The sequence below is a fragment of the Panthera leo genome, chromosome D2 (assembly GCF_018350215.1).
Source record: "Panthera leo isolate Ple1 chromosome D2, P.leo_Ple1_pat1.1, whole genome shotgun sequence".
NCBI classification, from domain to species: Eukaryota; Metazoa; Chordata; class Mammalia; order Carnivora; family Felidae; genus Panthera; species Panthera leo.
In genome coordinates, this window is record NC_056689.1 from 44,767,693 (window position 1) to 44,795,641 (window position 27,949).

Sequence of the window (27,949 nt, forward strand, 5' to 3'; positions counted from 1 at the left end):
AATGCCTTTCTTGAAGCCAAAGGTTTTACGTTGATCTTTGGCATATTAAAAAAAATTTTTTTTAATGTTTATTCCTGTTTGAGAGAGAGAGAGACACACACACACAGAGTACAAGCGGGATGGGTCAGAGAGGGAGACACAGAATCTGAAGCAGGCTCCAGGCTCTGAGCTGCCAGCACAGAGCTCGACGCGGGGCTGGAACTCACAAACCACGAGATCATGACCCGAGCCGAAGTCGGGTGCTTAACCGACTGAGCTACCCAGGTGCCCAATCTTTGGCATATTTAAAATATGCTTTCAGACTTCCTCGGGGCAAGGAATACTTAGAAGCATGATGCATGGTGTTTTTGCGCAGCCCTAAGAATATTGGTGTGCTCTTGAGCACTGACCTTGATAAGCACTGAGTAATGTACAGATAGAATTGTTGAATCATTGTATTGTACATCTGAAGCTAGTATAATACTGTGTGTTAATTATACTTCAATTAAAAAAAAGAAAGAAAATAAATTAAAAAAAGAAATAATTGGTATGTATGATTTCACTATACAAACCAAGAACAGTTCTCCCAGCAGAAAACATGATTTCTTTAGATATATAACTATCTCTGGCTCTCACAAAATAATAGATAATATTCAAAAGAAATCACATGCCACAATTTTTTAAAATCTTTTTAACCACGAGGCTGATCTGCCTCACATTGTTTCTTTTGTCATATTAGAACTTTAGCTCAAAGGCAAGTGGTGGCAAGTAAGAGTTAATGACAATTTTGGAGAGAAAAATTCAACCTTTAAAAAAAATTGAACCTTTTATTTTTTTGAGTTTTCAAGAAATGTTTTAACAGTAAGATACACTCAGTAAAGAAAACTTGGACAATGTAGGATGTTAGGAAGGAAGGGTTACCTATGGCTCAAATCAACCACACTTGGTATTTTGGTGTCTTTCTTTTTAGATTGAGTTTTTCTCTTAAATTTTGATTATTTGGTGTTTTGTTGGTTTGTTTGTTTTAGGTAAATAATTATGCTTATACTGTAAACCTAAACTAGTAATCTGCTTTTTCACATAGCATTGTTCATAACCTTCATAACATCATTTGTAATGACTGCACAATACAATGAATATACCACTCTGTATTTAACCCTTCCCCTAAAATTAGACTTTCTGAGTATAGTTGACCTTGAACAATACAAGTTTGAGCTACGCAGGTCCACTTATATGCAGGTTAAAAAATTGTCTATTTATTTTGAGAGTGAGAGAAAGCCCATACACATGTTAGCAGGGGTAGGCTGGGGGGTGGGACAGGGGGTGGTAGGTAGAGAGAGAGGGAGAGAGAGAATCCCAAGCAGACTCCATGCTGTCAGCACAGAGCCCAATGTGGGGTTCAACTCATGAACCGTGAGATCCTGACCTGGGCCGAAACCAGGAGTCAACACTTACCCAACTGAGCCACCCAGGCATGCCCATGCAGATTTTTTTCAACAAATGCAATGTAGTACTGTAAATGTATTTTATCTTTTTTAGGATTTTCTTAATAACATTTTCTTTTCTCTAGCCTACTGATTCTAAGAATACAGTATATAGTACATACTACATACCAGTAGGTATTTTATCACCTGTTTTTATACCTACCAGTAGGTTTTAATCACCTGTTTATGTTATTGGTAAGGCTTCAGCTCAACAATAGCTATCAGTTAAGTCTTTGGGGCGTTAAAAGTTATGGTCAGAATTTTGACTGTGTAGGAGTTGATGCCCCTAACCTCTGCTTTGTTCGAGGGTCAACTGTATTTTTCTTTTCTTTTCTTTTCTTTTCTTTTCTTTTCTTTTCTTTTCTTTTCTTTTCTTTTTTTAGAGAGAACGAGCATGCAAGTGAGGGAGAGGGGCAGAGGGAGGGAGAATCTTAAGCTCCACACTCAGCACGGAGCCTACATGGGGCTCGATCCCATGACCCTGGGATCGTGACCTGAGCCAAAATCAAGAGTTGGACACTCAACCAGCTGAGCCACCCCAGGCACCCCAAGAGTCAACTGTATTTCTAATTTTTTAGAATATTAAACCATGTTACAATATGTGTATTTGCATACAATTTTATTGTGTATTCTTTATTTATTTGCATAGTATAGATTCTTGGAAATGGATTTGTTTGATCAAAGGCTGTACACATTTCTGAAGATCCTGACACATATTGCTTAGAAAAATTCTTAGTGATAGGGTGGCATGGTTGGCACTTCCAGCAATGACTGTAAATTTCACAAATGGGCACAGTAAACATCAAATGCAAAAACACCATCTGAATATTGACTTTAAATCTATACAGGGGATATGAGACTTACATAGATGGCCATATCTTGATAATGGGAAACATTTTTTGTTCTTATTCAGATGATTGCAGGCTGGATCATGACTGAATAGGTAACACACAGTATTTTGGATAATTGAATGAATGATCTGATGATCAGTCCATCCAGCAGTATGTTTACAATCATACATGTAGAACAGAATTGCTTATATTTTTACATTTGCTACTGAAGGTTTATTCAGTTTTCCTGGCAGTTAACTTTGGAGTTTAGGGGGCAGTATTTAACGGATTGAAGCCAATGCAGGCTATGGAATGGAAAATAAAATGGTATTTCATTCCACTACATGTATGGGTTCTGGGCACTGAATCCATGTGCTGGAATCTGTAAGGAGGTATTACTAGTTTATTTTTAAGGACAGCCAAATAGAAGAGACAGGTAGGGCAGGGCATAGGGGAAACAGCACTTCCACGCCCATTCTGGACACGTCACCCTTCCAGCACCTTGATGTGTTCACCAACTGGGAAGCACCAATCTTGTTTTTGTTCTTGTTTTTTTTTTTTAACATTTTATTTTAGTGATGGAATTCTCTATTATTTCTCAGAGTATGGTTTTTTGTTTTTTGTTTTAAAGACATTAACCAGAGTGTCTGGGTGGCTCAGTCAGTTAAGCGTCCCACTTTGGCTCAGGTCATGATCTCATGGTTTGTGGATGTGACCCCGCATCAGGCTCTGTGCTAACAGTTTGGAGCCTGGAACCTGCTTCAGATTCTGTGTCTTGCCCCTCCCCCACTCATGCTCACTTTCTCTCTCTCTCTCAAAAATAAATAACCATTAAAAAAAATTAAAAAAAAAAACACATTAACCAGTCTTTTTGATGGGCTGCGAAAAAGTGGGTTCCGTGATGTAATTTTGAGAGGAAACTGCATACTATATCCCTTCCCCATTTGGTGATTAATAATGAGCATCAATTTTCAGCAGCTTAGTAAAGACTCAGGGCAATGATATATTACCACTGACAATTTAACATTTATTGAGTACTTAGTATTTTGAGGCTCTGTTCTAACAATCCCATATATATTAATCTTTACAACAAGTCTGTCTTCTGCAGTTACCTCCTTTTGTTTACAGAGGAGAGAACTGAGGTCCAGATTGGTGAAATAACATGCCCAAAGTCACTGTCATGGCTTAGTATGTAGAAGAGCCAGGACTCAAACCCAGATAGACTGACTCCAGAAGACTTTTAAGCACTATGTTGTACTATTTGTAACTGGAAAGAAGACTGGCTTAGTGTTAAGTCTGGCATTTCTTTCCATATCTTTATATTATCTCATTATCTTTCCATATTTTTATAGGGATTGGTTTTTCATGGAGTTAACCGGGAAGTGCTACCTTAAGCCAGCCTACACTGGTCCAGTCTCTTAAACACCATTGTTTTAGAATAGAACTTTTCCTTTTCCTTTTTTTCTTTTTTAACTTAATTCTCTGTTGATAATATTCAGTATTATGTTTATTTTTTAATTTTAAATGTTATTAAAAGACTATTATTTTAACTTTAAGACACTTTATATTCTCTTTCACAGTGACCTTCCCAGGAATTTTTAATAGGTCAACATCACCCTATACTACTTTTGAGGTACTAAATCAGTTTATAATCCAAATCACTATGTTACTCTGCTTTCTCTGCTATTATTATTATTATTATTATTATTTTTTTTTTTTTTTTTTTTTATAAAATTTTCTTTACAAGGTAAGAAACTGATAGCTTTTTAGTGCTCTGGAACATGATGATAACTAACATCTGAATTTGAGCTTTGGCTCTGCCTCTCTGAAAGCTGTGTGACCTTAGAAAACTTATTTCACTTCTCAAAACTTCTGTTTCTTCCTCTAAAAGACAAAGTTAATATCTTGCACGGTGGTTATGAGACTTAAATAAGATTCATGTCATGTCTGGTACATAGAAAGCTCTCAGTAAATGTTGCTTGCCCTCAATTCTATACTATGATTGAATTGCAAAAACAATTAGAAAAGAAAGGTCAGTTTTAAATTTGAACTGTCTCAATGTTATGCTGACATCAGCTCCATTTCTGATAAAGTGATGTTGTCCTGATACAGGTTGTATGGGAGTTAAAACCAGTTTCCTTCTGGCTTTCCAACTGACATAATAAGCAAAGCCTGACTGGGCAAACATAGGCCTATTTATTAGATCACTTATTATTAATGTTAAACCAGCTCTGGTGCTGACTTATCCTGTTCTTTTTGAAATTTCACTGTTGTCACTTAACATCTGATAGACCTTTAGAAGCTTCATAGAATGCTAAAGGGTTTAATTCATCTTTCAGAACATGTGAAGTGTATTTTCCAAAGTGGTCTTCTCCATCCAGCAGTACGTTCAAAATCATGCATGTAGGACAGAATTGCTTCTATTTTTACATTTGCTACTAGAGTTTGTTCAGTTTTCCTGGCAGTCAGCTTTGGAGTTGAGGGGGCAGTACTTAACACATCTAACCAAAGCATGAATAATTATTTAAAAAAATTTTTTTACATTCATTTATTTTTGAGAAACAGAGTGAGACAAAGCGTGAATGGGGGAGGGGAAGAGAGAGGAGACACAGAATCCGGAGCAGGCTCCTCCAGGCTCCAAGAAAGCTGTCAGCACAGAGCCTGATGTGGGGCTCGAACCCACAAACTGTGAGATCATGACCTGAGTCGAAGTTGGACGCTCAACTGACTGAGCCACCCAGGTGCCCCAGCATGAATAATTATTTAAAACAAAGCTATTGGGGCGCCTGGGTGGCTCAGTCGGTTAAGCGTCCGACTTCGCTCAGGTCATGATCTCACGGTCCGTGAGTTCGAGCCCCGCGTCGGGCTCTGTGCTGACAGCTCAGAGCCTGGAGCCTGCTCCAGATTCTGTGTCTCCCTCTCTGTCTGACCCTCCCCCGTTCATGCTCTGTCTCTCTCTGTCTCAAAAATAAATAAACATTAAAAAAAAAGTATTTAAAACAAAGCTATTAAAGGAAAAAATCTACAGGGATTTTTCAGTTTCACAATGACTCACTCCTTAAGTGAAAAGAAAATGGGTTTGGTTTGAGCTGTATGTGGGGGGATCTCTAATATTCTATTCTAAGTGCCTCTTCTAGCCCTGAAATCTAGTAAGCACCGAGTAAATATGTATTGATGAACTGAATTTGATTTCTAATCCCAGTTCTGTGCCTTGTGATGTCTTTAAACTTGGACCTTCTTGAACTTTCTAAGCTTCAGCTTCCTCTTATGTAAAAAATGAAATACCGGTATTTATGTCCCAGGATTGTTGTAACAGTTCAATGGTCATGCCAGCACACATGTGGCATATAGTGGGCACAGAATGCATTGCATGTTTTTCCAGACACCTCACTTTACTCTTTAATAATGTTCTTCTCAATCGCTTTTTTCTTTCTCATTTCCTAACCACTTGGAAACCGTGTTCAGGAGAGAATATGAACGTTTGCCAATTGAACTGAAAATATATTCTTTTGTAGTCAACACTCAGAATGTTTTGGCAAAAACAGTTGTATGCCCAACAGACCTTGGTTTCAATTCTGGCTTTACAACTTACTGTTGTGAAGTTAGATAAGTTAGTTAACCTGTCTTGTAAAGTATCATGAGGTTGAAATAAGTAATAATGTATATAAAGCAAATGGCTCTATTTGGAGCAAATGGTGAGACCATGACCTGAGGCAAAGTCGGATGCTTAACTGACTGAGCCACTCAGGCACCCCTGCAGCCATAAGGTTTTTAAAGGGCTGCCAAAATAATCCATGTTTCTCTGATAGGATGTCAATGTCTATTTTTTGTGACATAGAGTTTCTTGTATTAATTGAGATGTAATTCACATAACGAAAAGTTTCAGTGGTGTTAAGATGTTCACAGTCTTGTGCAGCCACCCCACATCTAGTTCCAGACCTTGTTCATCACCCCCAAAGGAAACTCTGTACCCATGAAGCAGTCGCTCCCCATTTCCCCTTTCTCCCAGCCTGTGGCAGCCAATAATCCGTTTACATATCTATGGATTTGCCTATTCTGAATATTTCATGTAAATGGAGTTGTACCATATACTGCCTGGTGTGTCTGGTTTCTTTCACTTTGCAGGTTTTCTAGTTTTGTCTTTGTTGTGGTACATATCAAATTCTTCATTCATTTTTAGGGTGGAATAATACTCCATTGTATGGATATACCACATTTTATTTATCCATCCAGTTGGATGTTTGAGTTGCTTCCACTTTTTGGCTATTGTGCATGATGCTACTATGAACATTTGTGAAAGTTTTTGTGTGGACGTAAGTTTTCACTTTTTCTTGGTATATAGCTAGAATGGAATTACTGGGTCATATGGCAACTCTATGTTTAACTTTTTGAGGAACGACCAGACTTTTTCCAAAGCAGTGACATCATGTTATGAAGTTTTTAATGCTAAGATACTTGGAAAAATGAGAAAAACTTTTATTAAAATGTTAACCTGAGAATATTATGACAGCCCTTCTGACAAGCCAGATGGATGTGTCAATTTGCCTATAAAATATATTGAAATCATAGAAAGAGTGTCAAATTCTTTATGCCCTCTTAATCTTTATTTCTTAATCCACCTAATTCTCCTAAAAGTTTGGAATATGCTTGCAATTAATGATGTTTACTTTTTTCACATAAGGATAGATCTCTAAAAGTGATACATTAATGGTTCCTGCTCTGCTTTTCCTTAGTGAGTTTCATGTTTTATTACATAGGTTACCAATGCAGAGACATTGCACGTTGCTCTTTTTACAGAAAACATTCTTGAAATGAAAGTCAACATAGATTTAATTAATTATGATTAAATTTTCTTGGATGTACAAATATTTTTCAAAAATATCACATATAGACCTCACTTAAAAATCTTTAGTTGTGTTCATGTAGTCGGTGGTCTAGGGATGCTTTTGTCTCCTCAGCTGATGACATGACCTGTGTCTCTGCTTCTGTTGTCAGTAGTCATCATCAAGTAGTCTTCAGCCTCCTACCTTTGTTCTAACAAATATTTAGATAGCCTTCATACATTTACATATGATGAAAGCATTATAAAGAAATAAAGTAAGTTGGTTTTATTGGGGGTTTAGAATTTTAGAGCAGGAAGAGTGCTCAAGAGAAATAACATTGATGGAGTAATTTATGATACTAGATTGGAGCTTAAGCAGTTTCCATGCTTTATCTCATTTAAGGTGACAATCTATATGAATTTTGTGTTTGGAAGAAGAAACGTGATGATCAGTCATTCAAAAAAGCTTGAAGTGAGCTCTCTCTCTCTCTAGAGAGAGATCTATTTAAGATCTCTTTTATTCCTGTTTGGGTATATTATACAGATTGAATTGTTTTTTTTAGAGTAATGAAAAATTAAAGGAGTTCTTTTTAAGGTAAATTTCTCTCAGGTTTTAAACTATGAAAATCAGTATCATTGTGCATATTGGATATGTTTACTAAATTCTATAATTTTAACCTATAATTTTCAGTTATTTTTGCAGTTATTTTGGTGCCTAAAATAATTTGTTATTGTGTTGGGTAACTTTATCTATTTTGCTTCTGAAATATCAAAGAGTAGGTAGTTCCATTTGAGCTACAGAAATACTGGGTTTTAATCAGATCTTTTTGTTTGAATATTGTTTCTTTTAATACGGGGTGGGGTTTTTTTTTGGTATTTTTGGGGAACATGGTATTAAGTTTGCAGTTGATAAGCTTCTGTACTAACTTGAAGTAGTACAGAAACTGCAAATCAAAAATCTACCTCAAAAAATTAAAAATAGGATGACCATTTGATCCAGTGATTCCGCTTCTGGGGATATATCTGAAAGAAATGAAATCACTATCTTAAAAGAGTCATCTGTACCCCCTTATTCACTGCAGCATTATCTATAATACTGAGGACATGGAAACAACCTAAGTGTCCATCATGGCTGAGTGGATAAAGAAAATGTGACACACACACACACACACACACAGACACACACACACACACACACACACACACACACACACACATTGGAATATTCAGTCATAAAAAAGAAGGAAATCTTGCTGTTTGCAAAAAAAAAAAAAATGGAACGTGAAGGCATTATGCTAAGTGAAAGACAAATACTGTATGATCTCATTTACATGTGGAATCTAAAAAACCAAAGGCCCAGACACAGAACCAATCTGTGATTGCCAGAGGTGGGGCATGGGGGAAATGTGTAAAGGTGGTCAAAAGGTACAAATTTCCAGTTATAACATAACTTAGTTCTAGGGATGTAATGTACAACATGGTGACTATAGTTAAAAATACCGTATTGAGGGGCACCTTGGGTAGCTTAGTCGCTTAGGCATCCAAGTCTTGATTTCAGCTCAGGTCATGATCTCAGGGTTGTGAGATCTAGCGAGCCTGTGTTTGGCTCTGTGCTCATCATGGAGCCTGCTTAAGATTCTCTCTCCCTCTGTTCCTTCCTAGCTCACGTGTGCTCTCTCTCTTAAAAAAAAAATACTATATTGCTTGTTTGGAAGTTGCTAAGAGAAGAATAGATCTTAAATGTTCTCATCACATTTGTGATGAAAAAAATTGTAACTATGTGGTGATGGGTGTTAACTAGAATTATCATGATCATTTTGTACTATATGTACATAAATTGTTATGCTATATACCTTAAACTAATACAATATTATATGTCAATTAAATCCCAATAAAACTAGGGAAAAAACCTTTCCAGATAAAATGTTGATGGCTGCTATTAAAAGGGAAAGAAATCAGGGAAGTTTTGAAGGTCAAGTTTTATATTCGGAAAACCCAATTTAGTGATTTTTATATACTTAGCAATAATATGAGTGATCTCTGACCAAAATATGATTTCTAAGGAGGAATGACTATTATGTCGATGGAGTATCTGCTGACACTGTATTATTCTTGGTGTTCAAACTGGGCTTGTTGCCAGGATAAAGGAAGATGTTCCTTCAGTTGGAAATTATAATGCATTTCTCCATAGGAAAGAGTATGGTTAAAGCTGGACTCTTAATTCTAGGTATTCATTCATTAAGTAAATATTTTAAGCTCCTGAGAGAAGGCGGCTACTTTGTTTTATATGGTTTATGTTTAAAAGGATACAAAGATGAATGAAACCAGATGTGGCATATAATGTCTAATCTCAAATAAGAGCTATTTTTTTTTTTTTTTTTTTTTTTTTACTAGCTGTGGGAGCACAAAAGAAGTGGTTTTATTTCTTTTTCTATGGTTTTTAGGTACTTATGGACTTACTATGGTGATTGCTCAGGGTCTCAACTTTATTTCATAATTTTGTTTCTTTGGAAAAATGATTCTCAAGCTTTTTAACAATGTATAATTGAACTTGGAGAAGACAATCTGTGCATAAGTTGGAGACTTTGCTTATTTTGAAATGGAAAAATTCTTGCCTCAGGATTACTGAGTTAATGTACAGTTGGTACAAAGTTTTCAATTCTAATTGCTGATTTGCTTAGTGAGTGAATGATTGATCATAATCAACGAAAACCTGTAAGATAAAGCATGGTGACCTGGGTAGTTTTTCTGGTACAGTCAATACTTTAGTGTGATAAATATTTTTTAAAACAATTTCTCTTTCTCTTGGATAGTCAGTTTATCTCCCTCCCTCTTTTTTAGGAGACATCTGTGAAAGGGTTGGAAGCCTTGATGTTTGAGTAGACAAGGTAACTCTTCAAGTAAACTCTTCAGTATTGTGATAGTTGAATTGGCTGATTTGATATCAAAAAAGAATTTAGGTTATTTAAAGAAGAGTGAATTATTAACTGTGTTAATAATATTTATATCTAACATCGCTATAAGCACTTCATGTGCATTATCTTGATTTAAGCCTACCAGTGGTCCTGTGAGAGATACTGTTACACTCACTTTACTGGCTAGGGACATGGAGCCCAGAAACTTACGGATTTCTGTTGTTGATGCTGAGCATTGGACCAGAGTTTTGGTAGCATGGAAGTAATGTTACTTCCTTCTTACTCTTCCCCCACCCCACCCAAACTCATTCATTCTTGTCAGTTTTTACTTTATGGGACAATTTTGTCAGACTTCTTTGTTTCCAGAGGTCAGATTTAGTTGTCAAGGTGGATTTTCTATACTCTTTCCCCATCTTCCATATTCTTCTATGTATATATTTTTTCAAGTTTATACAGTTCAGCAAGTTAGATAGTTTGTCAGGGATTGTTCAAACAGGAATTCTCAGTCCCTGCCTTCATTCCCCTTTCTCTGAGGTAGCTATCCTCAACTCTTAGCTGTTTGGGATTTACCTGTGGGTTTTTAAGTAATATCTTTGACATACTGACATTACCTGACTTTTCAGTTGAGGGGATAACTTGTGTATAGGAATTTCTGGGTCATTATCATCACTAACTCAACTCAGAAATTTCTACCAGTTGCCCAAAGTTCTGTTTTCTCTCACATCATTTATTCTGTTAGCATCGTCATCTTGAAGAAATGCCTCCCAGGGCAAGGTGCTCTGGTGTGGGGTAGCTTCTGTTTTCTGAGAGCCCAGCTATCATTCCAGGGGTTCTCTTTTCTTTTGTGTTGGATCTTCTATTTCTTCTCTCCTGAGTTGTCTTCTTTCCCAGTTCACTCCCACATTTCACTGAAGAAAGGGAATAGGAACATATTACTTGATACGTTGCATGTCTGAAAGGGCCTTAATTTTTCTCTCAACCTTGATTAATAGTTTGGCTGTGTATTATTGTCAGACTGGAATCATTTTCTTTCAGAATTTTGATGATTTTATTCCACTGTCTTCTAGCTTATACTGTGGCTGTTGAAAGTTTGAAATCATTAACTCCTCATCCATTGTAACCTATTTTTCCATCTTGGGAAGCTTGTAGGATTTTCTCTTTGTTTCTACTGCTTTGACATTTCAAAAAGATATGCTTTAGTATAAGTGTACTTTTGTAATCCATTATGCTGTGCATTCTGTGTTTTCAGACAGGATCGGGTGCATTCAGGGTGGTATGGTCATAGACGGCATTCTGTATTTTCAGTTAGCAAACTTACATTAGTTAACTTGGGGACATTTTCTTGAATTATTTAATTGACTTTTTTTTCCTCTAGAGCCTCTACTATACAGATATTAAATTATCTTGAGTGGACTTCCAATTTCCTTATTTATTTATTTATTTATTTTTATTATCATCTATTTTATTCTCTATTCTTTCTGATAAATTTCCCTAAGTTTAATTCCCAAGGTCTCTTTTATTTTATTAAAAAAAATTTTTTTTAATGTTTATTTATTTTTGAGACAGAGAGAGACAGAGCATGAACAGGGGAGGGGCAGAGAGAGAGGGAGACACAGAATCTGAAACAGGCTCCAGGTTCTGAGCTGTCAGCACAGAGCCCAATGTGGGGCTCGAACTCACGGACCGTGAGATCATGACCTGAGCCGAAGTCGGACGCTTAACCGACCGAGCCACCCAGGAGCCCCTCCCAAGGTCTCTTTTAAAAAGCATTGTATTTTGGAGGTGCCTGGCTGGCTCAGTTGGAAGAGATTGAAGATACAAGGAAACCTAAATGAACCAAACTCCAGAAAGTAATGAAAGCTTCACACTAGAGAAGAAACCCATCGCTGCTCTGGGATAGAACAGCCCACAGAGGAGGAACCTTCCAGCAGCAGATGAGGGGAGAGGAGAAACCAGCCACACTTTGGCAGGGTGGGCTGGTGCGGGCTGGTGTGGATGGGCTAGTGTGGACGGGCTAGGATCCTGAGGAGCCCCGGCTGCTCTTATACCAAAGGGCAAGTCTGCACCTGGCCCCAGCTCTCACCTACAGGTCTTCCCTGAATGCTCAGGGGTAATGAGCCACACCCCTGGGGCAAGTAAATGGAGCTGACAGAGACCCTACCCGAGGCCCACAGAACTCCCCCCTAGTGCACAGCAACCACCCTCAGCAAGCAGGGGGTTGACCTGGAGAGATGAGAGAAACTCCCCAGAAGCACCCCAGGTTTTCAGTTATGGAGGAGGGCTGAAAGCAGGGAAACAGCTGGAGATGACCTTCCCCCAAGAGTCTGGAACTACTCTAATGGAAAACTCGATGCTTCCAGTCCCCAAGGAATGGGGACGGGGCAGGAGAGGTGAGAGAAACTCCTCTAATTCATTCCAGGCTTTCACACAACGTTGGAAGCTGCCCTCCAAAAGGAAGGCTGGGGAGGAAGAACAGGATTGAGAGAGATCTCGTGTGCTGCGGAAAGCAAGGTGTGGGACTGGAAAGTAAAGAAAATTCCCTAACAGATGGGAAAATCTGGCAGTCATGCTTAAAGCAGAGAGTGAGTTCCCAGTCTTTTTCTTTTTTTAAAATGAACTTCAGAGGTGCCTGGGTGGCTCAGTGGGTTAAGCATCTGACTCTTGATCTCGGCTCAGGTCCTGATCTCATGGTTTGTGGGTTCGAGCCCTGCATCAGACTCTGTGCTGATGGTGTGGAACCTGCTTGGGATTCTGCCTCTCCTTCTCTCTGCACCTTCCCCACTTGTGCTCTCTGACTCTCTCTCTCAAAATAAATAAATAAACTTAAAAAAAATTAAAATGAACTTTATTTTTTGGAATAGTTTTAGTTTTATGGAAAAATCACAAAGGTAGTACAGAAAGTTCCCTTATGCCCCACACCGAATTTCCTCTATTATTAACACCTATAGTAGTATGGTATATGTACTGTAAGTAATGAACTAATATTGATATGTTATTTTTAACTAATATCCATACTTTGTTCATATGTTCTTTGACTTTACCTAATGTCCTCTTTCTGTTCTAAGATCCCATCCAGGGTTCCACGTTACATTTAGTTTTCATGTTTCTTTAGACTCCTCTGGGCTGTGGCAATTTCTCAACTTACCTTGATTTTGATGACCTTGACAGTTTTGAGGAGTATTGTTGAGGCATTTTGTAGAATGTCCCCCTATTAGTATTTGGCTCATATTTTTCTCATAATTAGGATGGGGTTTTAGGTTTTGGGGAGGAAGACCACAGAGATTAATTGTCATTTACTACACATCGTAGTAAGGGTACATGACCTAGTGGTGTTGATGTTGAGCTTCAGCATGTGATGGAGGTAGTGTTTTTTAAGTTTCTCCTTTTCCCCCTCTTTCCATGCTGTACTCTGTGGAAGGAAGTCACTTGTGCAAAGCCCACACTTAAGAAGTGGGTAGTTACTCTTCCTGTCCTTAAGGGTGGAGTATCTGTGTAAATTATTTGGAGTTCTCCTGTGCGGGAAATTTGTCTCTTTTCCCCTCATTTATTTATTTGTTCAATCATTCTTTTAACAGTATGGACTCATGGATATTTATTTTGTACTTGAGGTTATAATCCAATACTACTGTATTTTGTTGGTGAAATTGTTCCACTTCTGGCCATTGGGAGCTAGTTCAATTGGCTCCTATGCCTCTTTGACATACCCCCATCAGTGTGTGTGTGTGTGTGTGTATGGCCACTTTTTTTACTTTTTGGCACTGCTGATGCTCCAGGTTTATCTTCTATATTTCCTGCCACGGTCCTAGAGTCAGCCTTTTCTCCAAGGAGCCCTGGTTGCTTTAATTGGTGAATGGAGAAACCAAGATCTAGGTGTTAGATGTGCTTGTTGCTACTGAGATGTTGTGCCTGTAGGCCCTCTCAGCTGACAGAGCCAGGAAGTATACTAATCTGTATATATACAAATGAGTTCATATTGACATATCCAACTCAAATCCATTGCCACATAGATCATTCTAAATTCCTCCCCTTGTTTATCTGTAAATTCTTACTCCAGTAGTGAGAAACCTGTTTCACACCATCTGCCATCTGTTTACTTAAATTGTTCAATCACAGTGTACACATAAAAGCACTCCCACAGTTTTGAAAGGCCATGGCTTAGCTGTGAAGCACAGGCAGATCTCTGAAATCCTACCTGGGCTTGGATCCCAGGCCCTGCTCTAGTGAAAGTACTGATTCCCACCCTCTAAATATTTGAAGCCAGTGATAGACTGTATCAAACTAATGCTGCATCCAAGCCCAGGCCCAGATTACTTACATATGAGGACATTCTAGTGGCCTGACAGAAGGGTAATGTCTCTTTCTAGAAGTAGAATATTACTTACCTCAATCATTAATGTATTTTTATACAGAATGTCTGTCTTATCATAAAAAATTACAAGACACAAGAAAAGGCAAGAAAATGTGGCCAAATATCAGGAGAGGAAATAACCAGTAGAAAGAGACCCAAAGATAATCCAGCTGGTGGAATTATCAGATAGGGATTTAAAGATAACTATGAAAAAAAGAATGCTAGAGGATCTAATGGTAAAGGTAGACATTATGCATGAAAAGATGGGGATTTTTAGCAGAGTCTTGGAAACTCTACCAAGGAACCAAACAGAAATTCTAGAAACGAAGGGGCACCTGAGTGGCTCAGTTGGTTAAGCATCCGACTCTTGGTTTTGGTCCAGCTCATGATCTCACGGTTCATGGGTTCAATCCCCACATAAGGCTCTGTGTTGACAGTGAGGAGTCTGCTTGGGATTCTGTGTCTCCTTCTCTCTCTCTCTGCTCCTCCTCTGCTTGCTCTCCATCTCTCTCTCAAAATAAATAAAAAATAAATAATAAATAAACTTAACAAAATTCCAGATATGAAAAATACAATATTAGAAGTGAAGAATGTGTCACATGGGCTTAATATCTTCTTAACATATCAGAAGAAAGGATCAGTGAATGTGAAGACTTGTTGATGGAATATATCCAAATTGATAAACAAGAGAACAGAGAGTTGGGGAGAGGGAGGAAAGAACTCTTCTACCTATGGGATAATGTCAGTCTAATGTGTTTATAACTGGAATTTTAGAAAGAAGAGAGAAGTGGCAGAAGACATATTTGAAGAGACCATGGTCAAGAACTTCTAAAATTGATGAAAGACTTTAGTTGACAGAATCAAGAAGTTCAGCAAGCCCTAAGTAGTCTAAACGCAAAACAAAACAAAAGCAAACCCAACAACAACAAAATTCCAGACCTACGCACATCATAATCAAACTACTGAAAACTAAAGAGCAGATTGCACAAGCAGCCAAATAGAAGATACAGTATATACATGGGAATAACAGTATGGGTTATGGCTAACTACTCATCAGAAAAAACTGGAGGCGGGGTACCCAACTGGGTGGCTCAGTTGGTTGAGCATCTGCCTTTGGCTCAGGTCATGATCTCGTAGTCTGTAGGTTCATGCCCCGTGTGAGACTCTGTGCTGACAGCTCAGAGCCTGGAACCTGCTTTGGATTCTGTGTCTCCCTCTTTCACTGCCCCTCCCCTGCTCGCTCTCTCTCTCTCTCTCTCTCTCAAAAATAAGTAAAAACATAAAAAAAATTAAAAAAAAAAAGAAAAAACTGGAGGCTTAAAGACAATGGGATGATAGCCATAAATGTGCTGAAGGTGAAAAAAAAAACAAACAAAAAACCCTGTCAACCTAGAATTCTATGTTGAGCAGAAATAGTCTATAGAAATCAAGGTAACACAAAGATATTTTCACACAGATTAAAAAGTGACAGAATTTGGGTCATCTGGGTGACTCAGTCGGTTAAGCATCTGCCTCTTGATTTCAGCTGAGGTCATGATCTCATAGTTTGTGGAGTTGAGCCCCATGTTGGGTTTTGCACTGACAGTGTGGAGCCTGCTTGGGAACCCCTCTCTTTCTCTCTCTCTGTACCTCCCTGGCGTGCATGGCGCCTCCATGGCGTACTCTCTCTCTCTCTCTCTCTCTCTCTCTCAAAATAAATAAACTTAAAACAAAGATGAAAGAATTTGTCTCTAGTAGATCTGAACTGCCAAAAAGTGCTAAAAAATGTTCTACGAGGTAAAGATGAAAGAGACCAGATGGAACCTTGGGTATATAGAAAAGAACAAAGAACAGCAGAAATGGTAAATAGTGGCACAAATACATAGAAAAACTTTTTGGTACCTTTTTGGATAATGTATACACATAGGCTATTGGCTATGTATAATATATGCACACACACTATTGGCTATTTAAAGCAAAAATATTAACATATGTGGGGTTCACAACTTATATAGAAATAGAGTATAATACCATGAGGATGCCACAAGAGGGAAATGGAATTATGCTGTCATAAATTTCATAGACTGAATTAGTACACTTTTATTTGTAGGTAGACCATAATAACTTACAGCAGGTGCATATTTTAATCTGGAGAGCAACCACTAAAAAATAACACAGAGAGAGTTATTATAAAAATGGTACATCTTCGTGTGCAGGATCAACTGCTTTGAAAATTGCCCTCCTATTGTAAACTAGAAAACAGGATTAAAATATACGAAACAAGTATTTTTAGACATGGGAAAACAGTCAATGCAGGATGGCAAGCCTTGAAATAAATGACATGAGCACTATAGGTGCCCCAGCATACTGCCTGTAGGCACTTTCTAGATTGCAGCACAGAGTAAGGAAACCCCAGTGGAACCCAGGAGAGATTAGAGAAGTTAAGACAACTAGAATTTGTGGGGTAAAAAAACTGGAGCAGAGGGTACTACACAGAAATTCATAGAACTAGGAGATCTCTGGAGATCTATAGAAGGGTCCTTTAGAATCTTTTGTTGAATACTCATCTGCATATGCAAAGTATGAAACCACATAATGCTGGAGAAAGCCACACTGGAACTCAGTACACCGAACACTTCCAGGAGCTCACACAGAGATTGGAATAGTGTGTGTTTCTACTAGGCATGAAGGGAGGGACTGTTTCATACATGGACACTGGCTGGAAATCTTGGAGTGGGATTAAATTAGCCATAGACTGCAGCCCTATCTAAACTCACCCTAACAAAGCTCAGAAGCAAGTTAGGAAAGTGTCAAATGAATTGCAAGTAACTCAACCGTGTACCCAAACTAAATCCATCGCTCTTTAAAGGAATACAGCCAATACATAAAAGCCAACACCCAACAATTAGAATGTCCAGTGATGGAAGAATAATTTCTACCACTTTTATGTGTCAAAGGACTTGTATTTGGGGCATATAAAAAACTGCAAAAGCCCAACAGCAAAATGAGCAAAAGAGGAATAGTCCAGTAACAAAATGAGGAAAAGACATGAACAGACTTCCCAAAGGAGGATATACTAATGGCCAATAAACATTTGCAAAGGCTGTCAACATCACTTAGTCAACAGGGAAATAATGCAATGTAAACTCACACTGAGATACCATTTCACACCATCTAGAATGACTAACAAAAGAAAGACTAAGTATACTAAGCACTGGGGATGATGTGATACAACTGGAACCATACATTGCTGGTGGTTGTGCAAAAGGGTACAGTTACTTTGGAGAACTGTTTGGCAGTTTCTGATGAAATTAAATACATATCTATCTGATGATTTGTCAGTTCTAGATATTTGATGAAGGGAAATGAAAAATATGTCCTTGAAATTATGAATTCAAAACTGTTCATAGCAGCCTTATTCACCATAGCTAAAAAAATTGAAAGCAACTGAAATGTCTGTCTATAGCAAAATGGAGAAAAAAAATTGCGATGTGTTCACAGTAGCCAACAACAGATTGGCCCAGCAACACAGATGAATCTCAAAACCATTGGGTGAAGTGAAAGGAATTAGACATTAATGAACAGAATATATGGTTTATACGAAATCCAAGAAAAAACAAAACTATTCTACACTGATAGAGATCAGGAAATAATTACAGACTGGAGAGGGAGGGAAATTGTTCAGAAAAGGACAGGGAAGGGGCATCTGACTGGCTTAGTCAGTAGAGCATCTGACTGTTGATCTTCAGGTCATGAGTTTGAGCCCCATGTTGGGTACAGAGATTACTTGGGAAAAAAAAAAAAAGGACAGGAGAGAATTTCCTGAGGTCCATGCAAATGTGCCATATCTTGTTTCGGGTGATGGTTACATGGGTGTAGACACTTGTCAATAGTCACTGAACAGAACCCGTAAGTTCTGTGCCTATTATTGAATGTTTAACTATACTTCAGGTTTAAAAAAATAATAAACAAGAGTCTGGGGGAAGAATATTAATGCAAGTGTGCTTGGGTGCTGGGGTATACTTTAAGGATATTAAAGGTAAAAGGGAGAAAGTGTAAGGTTAGGTCAGGTAGGTAGCTCTGTCATCCGAAACTTTTTTTCAACCAGCTAAGCAACAGGTTTTAAAATTTTGAATATTTAATTTCTTGGAAGCTTATCATCTCCTTGCCAGGTGGTTAAAGTAAAAAGTGAGAGAGAAGATAGAAGAGGTGAGGGGTAGGGGGAGGAAGGGATGGGAGGCAGGGAGAGAGGATTGGGGCAGATAGGAAGGAAGGAAGGGATAAAAAAAAAGATGCTTTCTTAAAAGCCATTTATTATTTACTTCATTATTAAGTTACAGTGAACTTTCCCAGTGGAATCCTTTGATAGTGAAGCGTCTTTATACTGAAGTTTTGTTTTTTTCACACCTCTTTAGATAAGTCAGTGTTTTGTGAGGATATTTCATGATTCAATGGCAGGGTCCTAGCTTGGATTCTAGGTGCACAGATGTGTGAAGACAGAAAAGGGACATCGAGAACAGTGGTTAGGAACATAGGCTCCTACTTCCTGCATTCCAGTCCCTGCTCCACTACCTTCAGATTGTGTGACCCGGGGCCTGTGTTCAGAGTGAGCCGGAGGGGAAAAAGGGAAACCAATTAGACTATTATTGCCAATTATCCAGACCATGGTGGTTTGAACCAGGGCAGTGGCAGGCGAAGGTGGAGCAAAGTGGCCAAATTCTGAATGAATTTTAAAGGGAGGGCTAAAAGCATTTGATGACCAATTGGAAGTTATGAGAAAAAGAAAGCAATCAGTGAGGATGCCAGGCTCTTTGGCTTGAGGAACTGGAAGGATGAAGTTGCCGTTTGCTGAGTGTGACGTTTTATAAAGCAAGGTCATGGCTTAAGTTGCAAAGTTGTTTTTGTTTTGTTTTGTTTTTTCCCTTGATTTTGTTTTGTTTTTCATATTTTTAGGGAGTGGGTGGAGATGATAGCAAGCACAGGGGTTGGCAGGCCGACCCCTGGGACCCACCTTATGTGTATGAGATTGTGATTTCCTTTCTCAGAGTTTAGTCCTTTTGCTGTGGGGGAGGGGGATGTGAAGTGTGATATTTTAGGGTATATTTAGGATTTCTCATTCGACTGGAATTCCTGAGAAAGCATGAGCCTTGGACAAGTTAACATCTTGCTGTCTGAGATGTTTTGTGGGAAGACTGGATCCAGAAGTTTTAGTACCATTGTCTGTTGCTTCATTACCTAGAACTTGACAGCCATAGTCCCCTTTTTCCCCTTAGTTACCAAACATATTAATTCTTTTCTCTACCTCATTTAATTCTTTGTTGTGAGATTCTCAAATGCATATTATAAGTTTTAGATACTATTCAACCTAATTTCCATTAGTATTTCATTACTTAAGAAGTCATAAAGGAAAACTGAACAGAATGTTTCCTTTCTCCCTTAAATTGTTCCTATTATTAAAATGTTTCTGATAAAATGTATCAGGAAGCACACTCTTCACTGCTAGAGCATTTATTCATGTAGTTGTGTGGTTCTTAACTTGGTGACTGTAGAATTTATCTCTAAACCAGTGAAAAGGGAAACTGAACAGGACACCAGGATAGCACGCTTAACCTAGGACTCTTCTGGGCAAAGCCAAATGTCTGGCCACCGCATTCTTATGGTAAAAAAGCAGCTAGATTCAGGTTTGCTTCCTGTTTAAATTCTTGGACTTGACCGGGAGAAGGGTGAATGCCTGGAATAGGGAGCGGGAAGGACAAAGTCCTGCAGTGTTGCCATAGGACTAAGGATGCTCCCTGCACTGTGTGGACCTTTCGTGGCTATGGGCCCATGACAGATGCCTCACTTGAAGACCAGAGTGTTGCAAATTAAGTCAAGGTTATGCAAGGAGATTTAGGGAATCAGTTGTCTGCTCACAGGTTTGTTTTAGTAGCTGTTAGTTTAGCTACAAGAATGAGTAATAGCTTTAAAAAAAAAAAAGAAAGAAAGAATGAGTAATAGCTTTAAACTTCAACTGCTTTTGTTTTTAGGACAAATACTGTATCTTTTAACCTTTCATAAGTCACCTAAAGTGTGGTGCTGTTCTGTCATCTTAAATGGGAAATTCTGGCACTAGCATTTAGTAGCTATTGATGATTGTTTGGAGTAGAGTTCAACATGAATGTACGTAATACATGGGTTATTAGTACTCCATGTCACTTCTTAGCACAATGACATAAGGTAACAAATTGGATTAATTAAATGAGGTTAAAGTGTAGAAAAGCTATTTTCTTTTTTTTTTACTACCACTTGTATCAGTTACTATGGAGAACACACATTTTTCTGACATAGGAGGGGAAATGGTTTTTAACTTCAAGGTAAATGGTGGTACATTGAATACTGTATTTTAAAATATAGGAGTGTCTAGTGGGTCAGTTGGTTAAGTGTCCGTCTTTGACTAAGGTCATAATCTCATAGTTCGTGAGTTCAAGCCCTGTGTTGGGCTCTGTGCTGACAGCTCAGAGCCTGAAGCCTGCTTCTGATTCTGTGTCTCCCTCTCTGTCCCTCCCCTGCTCATGTTGTCTCTCTCAAAAACAAATAAACATTAACAAAAAAATTTTTTTTAAATATAAAATTCTTCCATATACAATTTTCTATAGTCTCCTTGTTTTATATATCAGTATACTAAGGAAAAATATGATATTACATGTGTTCATGATTTTTAAAAATTTTATTTATTAAAAAATTTTTTTAATGTTTATTTTTGAGAGGGAGAGAGAGAGGGAGAGGGTCAGAGAGAGAGGGAGACACAGAATCTGAAGCAAGCTCCAAGCTCTGAGCTGTCAGCACAGAGCCTGATGCAGGGCTTAAACTCATCATGAACCATGAGATCATGACCTGGGCCGAAGTTGGCCACTTAACCGACTGAGCCACCCAGGTTCCTCAATTTATTTAAAGTAATCTATATCTGTGCTGAGCAGAGTGGCACAGCAGAAGCGTACTGGGCCCGTGAAGTAATATATACCCAATGTGGGGCTTGAACTCACAACCCTGAGATCAAGAGTTGCATGCTTTTCCACTGAAGAGCTGGGCACCCCCTCTTCATGATTTTTTTTTTTTAATGTTTATTTATTTTTGAGAGAGAGAGAGACAGAGCATGAGCAAGGGAGGGGCAGAGAGAGAGGAAGACACAGAATCTGAAGCAGGCTCTAGGCTCTGAGCTGTCAGCACAGAGCCCAATGTAGGTCTTGAATCCACAAACCATGAGATCATGACCTGAGCTGAAGTCAGATGCTTAACCGGCTGAGCCACCCAGGCGCACCCCCCTTTGTGATTTTTAAAAAAAAAATTTTTTTTTAATGTTTATTTATTTTTTGAGACAGAGAGAGACAGAGCATGAATGGGGGAGGGTCAGAGAGAGGGAGACACAGAATCTGAAACAGGCTCCGGGCTCTGAGCTGTCAGCACAGAGCCCGATGCGGGGCTCGAACTCACGGACCGCGAGATCGTGACCTGAGCCGAAGTCGGCGCTCAACCGACTGAGCCACCCAGGCGCCCCCCCCCCCCTTTGTGATTTTTAATGGCTGTGTATGGCTGTGGAGTTTGCCTTTGTATGGCTGTGACATAATTTATTTAACAGACCTCAATGGATGCACATTTTCATCACTTTTTATTTTATTTTTTTTAATATTTTACTATTTTTTTACTATTTTTTTCTATTTAGATATATCTAGGGAAATGCAAATGAAACAGCAGTAAACTACCTCACAATACCCTTACTAGTACAATTATTTTTTCAGATGCTAACAAAGTTGTATAAAGCTGGAACCCTCAGCTGTCCTGTGTGGCTTTATAAACTGTTCAGTTCTTTTGCAAATGACACAATAATACATTTTAAGAGCGGTAACAATGGACGTGTCTTTGACCCAAAAATCCCGCACCTGGGAGATTACCACAAGATAATAATTGAAACGTAATGGTCAATGCCCCAAATCATTTATTGCAGCAATGACTATAATAGTGACAAGTTAGAAACAAATTAATGAATTGGAGATTAATGGTTAACTAAATTAGATTCATCACTGAATTATTAAGCTAGCATTAAAAATGATTAGGAACATTATAGATTGACATACAACGGTGGCCATATAAAACCGTGGAAACAGAATACGAACTTATTTCAATTTTATAGTTACAACTATATAAAAATATACATAAAAAAACAAAACCTTGGAGGAAATACAATGGCTTGGTTTTTGTTTGTGTTACCAAGTGTGTGTGTATAGAGTGTCCAGGTTTTAAGACTAACATTTACTGAGTGAGTACTGTGTCCATCCCACAACAACACTGTAAGACAGGGATTGATGTTATTCTCATTTGACAGGTAAAGAAACTTGATTCCCATGTGACCTATAAAGAAATTTAACTTTTTGTTATGGATGTTTTCAAATATATATAAAAGTAGCAAGATGAACCCTGTGTAACGATCACCTAGCTTCTACAATTTCAAGTTTACATTTTTAGTGAAGTCATAGAATAGGGTTGTAACCCATATACCCTACTCTAAAACCCATGTTTCTCATTACAGTCCTGTCTTGACTCTTCATTTTGTCATTTGATGCTATTGAATATCTATGATGCTTAGTGGTTTTGGTAAAATAGACGTAGAAAGGCATTATAACTGAAATTTATAGGTTGGTAATAAGATGGAGAAAGCACTCTCTTTAAACCACATATATTTTGTAATAAGCATTTTTAGTTGCAGTGTTCTGCAAAGACAAAACTTGCTGATACAGTTCATCCTGCTTTATAAATCTTTGACCCATTCATCAGACTCTGACCACTCTAAAGATAAAGGATTATGGTTGTATTGGTCTTTCTGACTGAAGTGGCCTTCTGCAGATTGAGAAATTGTGTAATTATTAACTACGGTAATGGATATGTACTTGCAAGTTTCATCTGGTATCTTAATGAGCTTTAACCCTCTGAGTACACCCAAAACATATCCTAGAATCATTGAAATTTATCGGTTGTCTATAACAACTCTCCAGTCTGTGTATTTTTGCTTTGATAAATATTTTGTTTCCCCTGCCCTCACCTAGGATGCCCACATCCCATTCCCCTGTTCACATACTCACAACTCCTATAAATTACTGGATTTCATAGCAGCAGCCTTAGGTATAAAGACTTTGTAAAAAATTACTGTTTTTTAAATTAACAGGACCATACTTTCTAGTCCATTTTTTTTTTGGTGTGTGTGTGGGAAGTTCCACATTTGTGTTTTATAGAACTGATTCATTTCAGACATCTCTTTTCCCAGGACATCTTTTCTGAACTCTCAAGATGCCCTGTGTCACCTCTGTGCACTTCCCCATCCTCCCCTGTCTAGAGGGCACACAGAGCTCTAAATCTTGGGGACTTATGGTCTCATGGCCCTGTAACCATAAACCATACTAGAGTTGAGTCCAAGGACTGTGTAATCCAGGCTAGATGTAAGGTCATTTAGTCAGATTTTCCCTTCAAGAAAGCTAAATAGAATGTTGCTTTTTTTTTTTTTTTTTTTTTTTTTATCTACTGTGATTGTGTCAAATATAGTGAAACTAGAAATGTGTCTGATAATAGGGAGAGTGGTTGGTTAAATATAGATTGGTAAAGCATAATTGGATATTTAGTAGTTAAATGAAGGAGATTGGATGAAATTCTGCAGAGTTGTGTGGAGGGAAAAGAAGATGGTCCAAGGAAAAAGAAAGAAGAACCAGAGAGGTAGAAGAAACAGGAAAGCATAGCATTCTAGAAACGAAGGAAAGAGAGTTTTATGATTGGAGTAGTCCTGTACTGTGAGTGCTTATTTGACAATTTGGACTTCACTGTTGTCTTAACAGAGATAAGAAATAGAAGTCCGTTTGCAGGACATTTAGGAGAAAAGGTTAAGTAAGGACACAGAAGCAGTGAGTGTCTTAAACTATCTGTAAAAACGTTCTGGAGATTAAAAACGTTCTGTAGCTGGTGTCTCTTGGGTAAGGCAACTAAAGCTGCTTTCCTGGGTCCTGTGCTGGAGTGGGGGCAAGGGGACTTGGGGGCTGTATTGTACTCCTTTTTTTTCCTGTATTTATTTAAATTTAGTTTCAAAATTTTGTTGTTAACTGTAGTCCAAAGAGCCTATGAAAAATGCAGATAATAGGCAGTCCTATTTTGGTTGGTAGCCCCCACCTTCTGCTTTCTAGGCACACCCCTGCATTTAATCCCATGGCAGTTCAATGTCACTATTGTGAATTGTCATTTTATCTCTCTCATCAGGCTATTAAAACTCCCTGTTGTTATCGCTGAGTTCCCACTACTTAGCATAATGTCTGGCACATAGTATTGAGTAGGTATTTGTTATGTGAATGACTGAATGAAGAAACCAACAATTATCTGTCTCTTAAGCACAAAGTAATTCCAATTTGATGCTCTCACAGAATAAAAAAAAAAAAAGAATGTTTCAGGAAAGAGGGACTTACAGTTTCAAGTAGTAGTAAGATAAGGATCAAATACTGACCTTTGGTTTAGCTATTAGAGGGCATTGGTTTTCATGGTAAAAAGTGTTCTAGCAAGATGCGTGGAGTAAGAGCTGTATTTAAGTGAGCTGAAGAATAAATGGGAAATAAGAACATAGAAACAAAATAGAAGTTTGCTTTTTTGTTTTGTTTTTTAAAGATTTGAGATTAAAGGGAAGAAACCATTGGAGAGAAACCCAAAGATTTAAGAGAAGGGAGGTCATTATCATAGTAATTTTATACATTTTATTTGAAAATAAGTATTCTCACCTGCTTGTCAGTCTGTTTTATTTCTCCTGCTTGGTTTGAACACATCTTCACAACTTGAAGGTTTTTGCTCTGCTATTTGGGGGCCCCCTAGTGGCCAATCTGGATAATGATATATAAGTAGTAAATTGTTGATTGGTCCAACATATAAGTTATTCCTTACGCAGGTTATTCTTTCTGTGGATTAGACAAGGGTGGGATATGTAGTTATGGTAATTAGTGATGCTTACTTCTCTTTTATTTGTCAAAACTTGACACCTAAACACTATAATTTTGTTTCTATGGTAATAATTCATTATTGTGAACCTTGAAAATTGCAGTGTATCTTTGTTTAGCTGCTAACGCATTAATAACTGCCATCATTGTGCTCAATTCTTACTCTGCAATGTTAGATTTGGGTCCTTTGTTCTACAACTATTGGAACATCATATTCAGTTTGAAGATTGTAAAAGAAAAACCTGAATTACCAAGCAAAAAAGATTTAATTATTAAGAAAATAATGCATATTCATTATTCATCACAATAAAACTTTTAAAATATAGAAAAAATTTAAAAATCATCCTTAATATTGCTTCTTAATGTTTTTCTTTCTAGGATTTTTTAATATTAAAATATTTTTGAACAATATAAGGAACACCTCTTTAACCACACTGCACTAAAAAACAAAAAACAAAAAACAAAACATGTTCAGAACAGTTCAAGCCCTTTACTCTTTACCTATTATATCCCCATTCCTCTCTCCCAAAGTTAACCACAATCCTGAATTTGGTGTTTTATACTCAGGCATATTTAAAAATGAATATATTGTAATTCAATACAGAGAGTAGCTATACTTGTGGTGAACATAGCATAATGTATAAACTTGTCAAATCACTAAGTTGCACATCTGAAACTAATGTAACATTGTGTGTCAACTATACTCAAATTTAAAAAAATACAAAAAATATTCAATATATTGATACCAAAAGTTACATATTTTTCAAATTGTTTCTTTCATTTAAAATTATATTTGTAAGATGTATCCGTGCTGACCTGTAACTGCTTTTTACTGCCATATAGTACAGTAATCTTTCTCTGGATATTCCACGATGTATCCATTCTCCTCTCCAAGGACTTTTAGGTTCCAAATTTTTTTTGCTTATAAAGTATCCCATGATCATTCTCGTACATGTTTTCTTGTATATGTATATATGTACCGGAGTTCTCCAGGGCAGAAACTTGGAAGTGGAATTATTTGGTAGAATGCTAATTTCCTGTTCTACCAGCAGTGTGAGAGTTCCCCAATCTTAGGTATCTCTGCATAAACCTTTTTGCAGTCCTGTGGGTATGAAACAGTGTTTCTTAAGAGCAACAACAAAGAGGGCCACCTGGGTTGAGTGGCCTACTCTTGATTTTGGCTCAGGTCATGATCCCAGGGTCGTTGGATCGAGCCCTGTGCATTGGGCTCTGTGCTGAGCATGGAGCCTGCTTGGGATCCTCTCTCTCTCTACCTCTGCCCCTTTCCCTGCCTTGTGTTTGCTTGTGCACACGCCATGTGCGTGCTCTCTCTCTCTCTCTAAAATAAGATAGTAAAAAAAGCCAACACAGAAGTGAAGACTTGTATTACAGGATATTTGAAACATACAAAAGGAGAGTGATTAGTGCAGTGACCCTCTGTGTGTTTCGTCATCCTGATCACACACGGCCCATCTTGCTTCATCTACACCCACCCTCCCTCTCCCTCCCAGTGTTCTAAAGGAATCTGAGATGTCACGCTGTCTTGCCTGCAGACACTCCTGCATCTCTAGCACGTAACTCTTTCATACATAGCCTTGGTATCGTTATCCCACTAAAAACTAACAATAATCCCTTAATGTTATTAAACATTAGAGTTTCAGTTCCTCCAGCTGTCTTGTAGTACAGGTATTTTTACATTTGTGTCTTCAAGTCAGAATCTGAATAAGGTCTGTACATTATAATTGATCTCAGTCTACAGATTCCCTCCATTTTCCCTTATGACATCTACCTTGCGATGTTAACAGTCACTTATGCTTATTGCCTAGAAAATCTGCTACTTCATCAGGAGTGGCAAAGTGGTGTGTTTCTGTCATTTCTTTTTTATTTGTTGGTTTATTAGCAGGCTACCTCTGTAAAGAGAGATTTCTTCTCTTTAAATAGTTGGTCATCTTACAATACTGTTAGTAAAGAAAGGATAAAGTTTCTTTTCACTCACCAGCTTTTAAAACAATTGCTTAGTCACTAATATCCTCTCAAGGTGATCACTGAGTGAGCTTGTTTTAGTTATCTTTGTGAACTCATGGGCTTAAACATATTTGGTGAGTTGGTGTGTTTCAACCTATTATGGTAATTATTCTTATTGGTTGCTCAACTTTGGACAGTGGGAACCTCTTTAAGTTGGCTCCTGAGTTATTTTGACACCTTCCTAGTAGTCTTTGCTAGTTTTACTGCTGCCTGGTGTGATGAGATATTTCAGGTTTCTTTTGTATTTTGTACTCTTCCTGCTCCAGACCTGGAATCAGCCATTTCTCTAAGGAGTGCTGGTTACGTAGCTACCTTCTGCATAGCGCACACATTGATGTTTCCAGCTCATTGTAACCTTGTTTACATAGATATTATAGGCAGGCTGAACTATTCTTATCAAGGAATGGTGGGAACCCTCCTGGAATTTAAATTCCTAGATGCCAACCTGGGCCCACCTTGCAAGCAAGCCGTCTTTAATGACGGTAGTCTCAGGCCTTACTGTGTTACCTCTTTTCTGCACAGCTGACTATTAGACATTTTGTGGTGGTGGGGAGTACATAGAAAGTGGGTTGA

General features: G+C 38.0%; 1 protein-coding gene across 8 annotated transcripts in view; it reads left to right on the forward strand.

The window, feature by feature from the left end:
* Positions 1 to 27,949, forward strand: part of SHLD2 (shieldin complex subunit 2) — an 83,245-nt gene that overhangs the window by 15,790 nt on the left and 39,506 nt on the right. For 2 of the 8 annotated variants that reach the window (XM_042907938.1, XM_042907941.1), the window contains exon 2: positions 9,957 to 10,003. The exons of 5 other annotated variants lie outside the window; for them this stretch is intronic. The gene's annotated coding sequence lies outside the window, so the exon portion shown is untranslated. Of the gene's footprint in view, positions 1 to 9,956; positions 10,004 to 12,331; positions 12,613 to 27,949 lie in introns of those variants that run through there. One more of the 8 variants, XM_042907939.1, reaches the window with a different exon arrangement.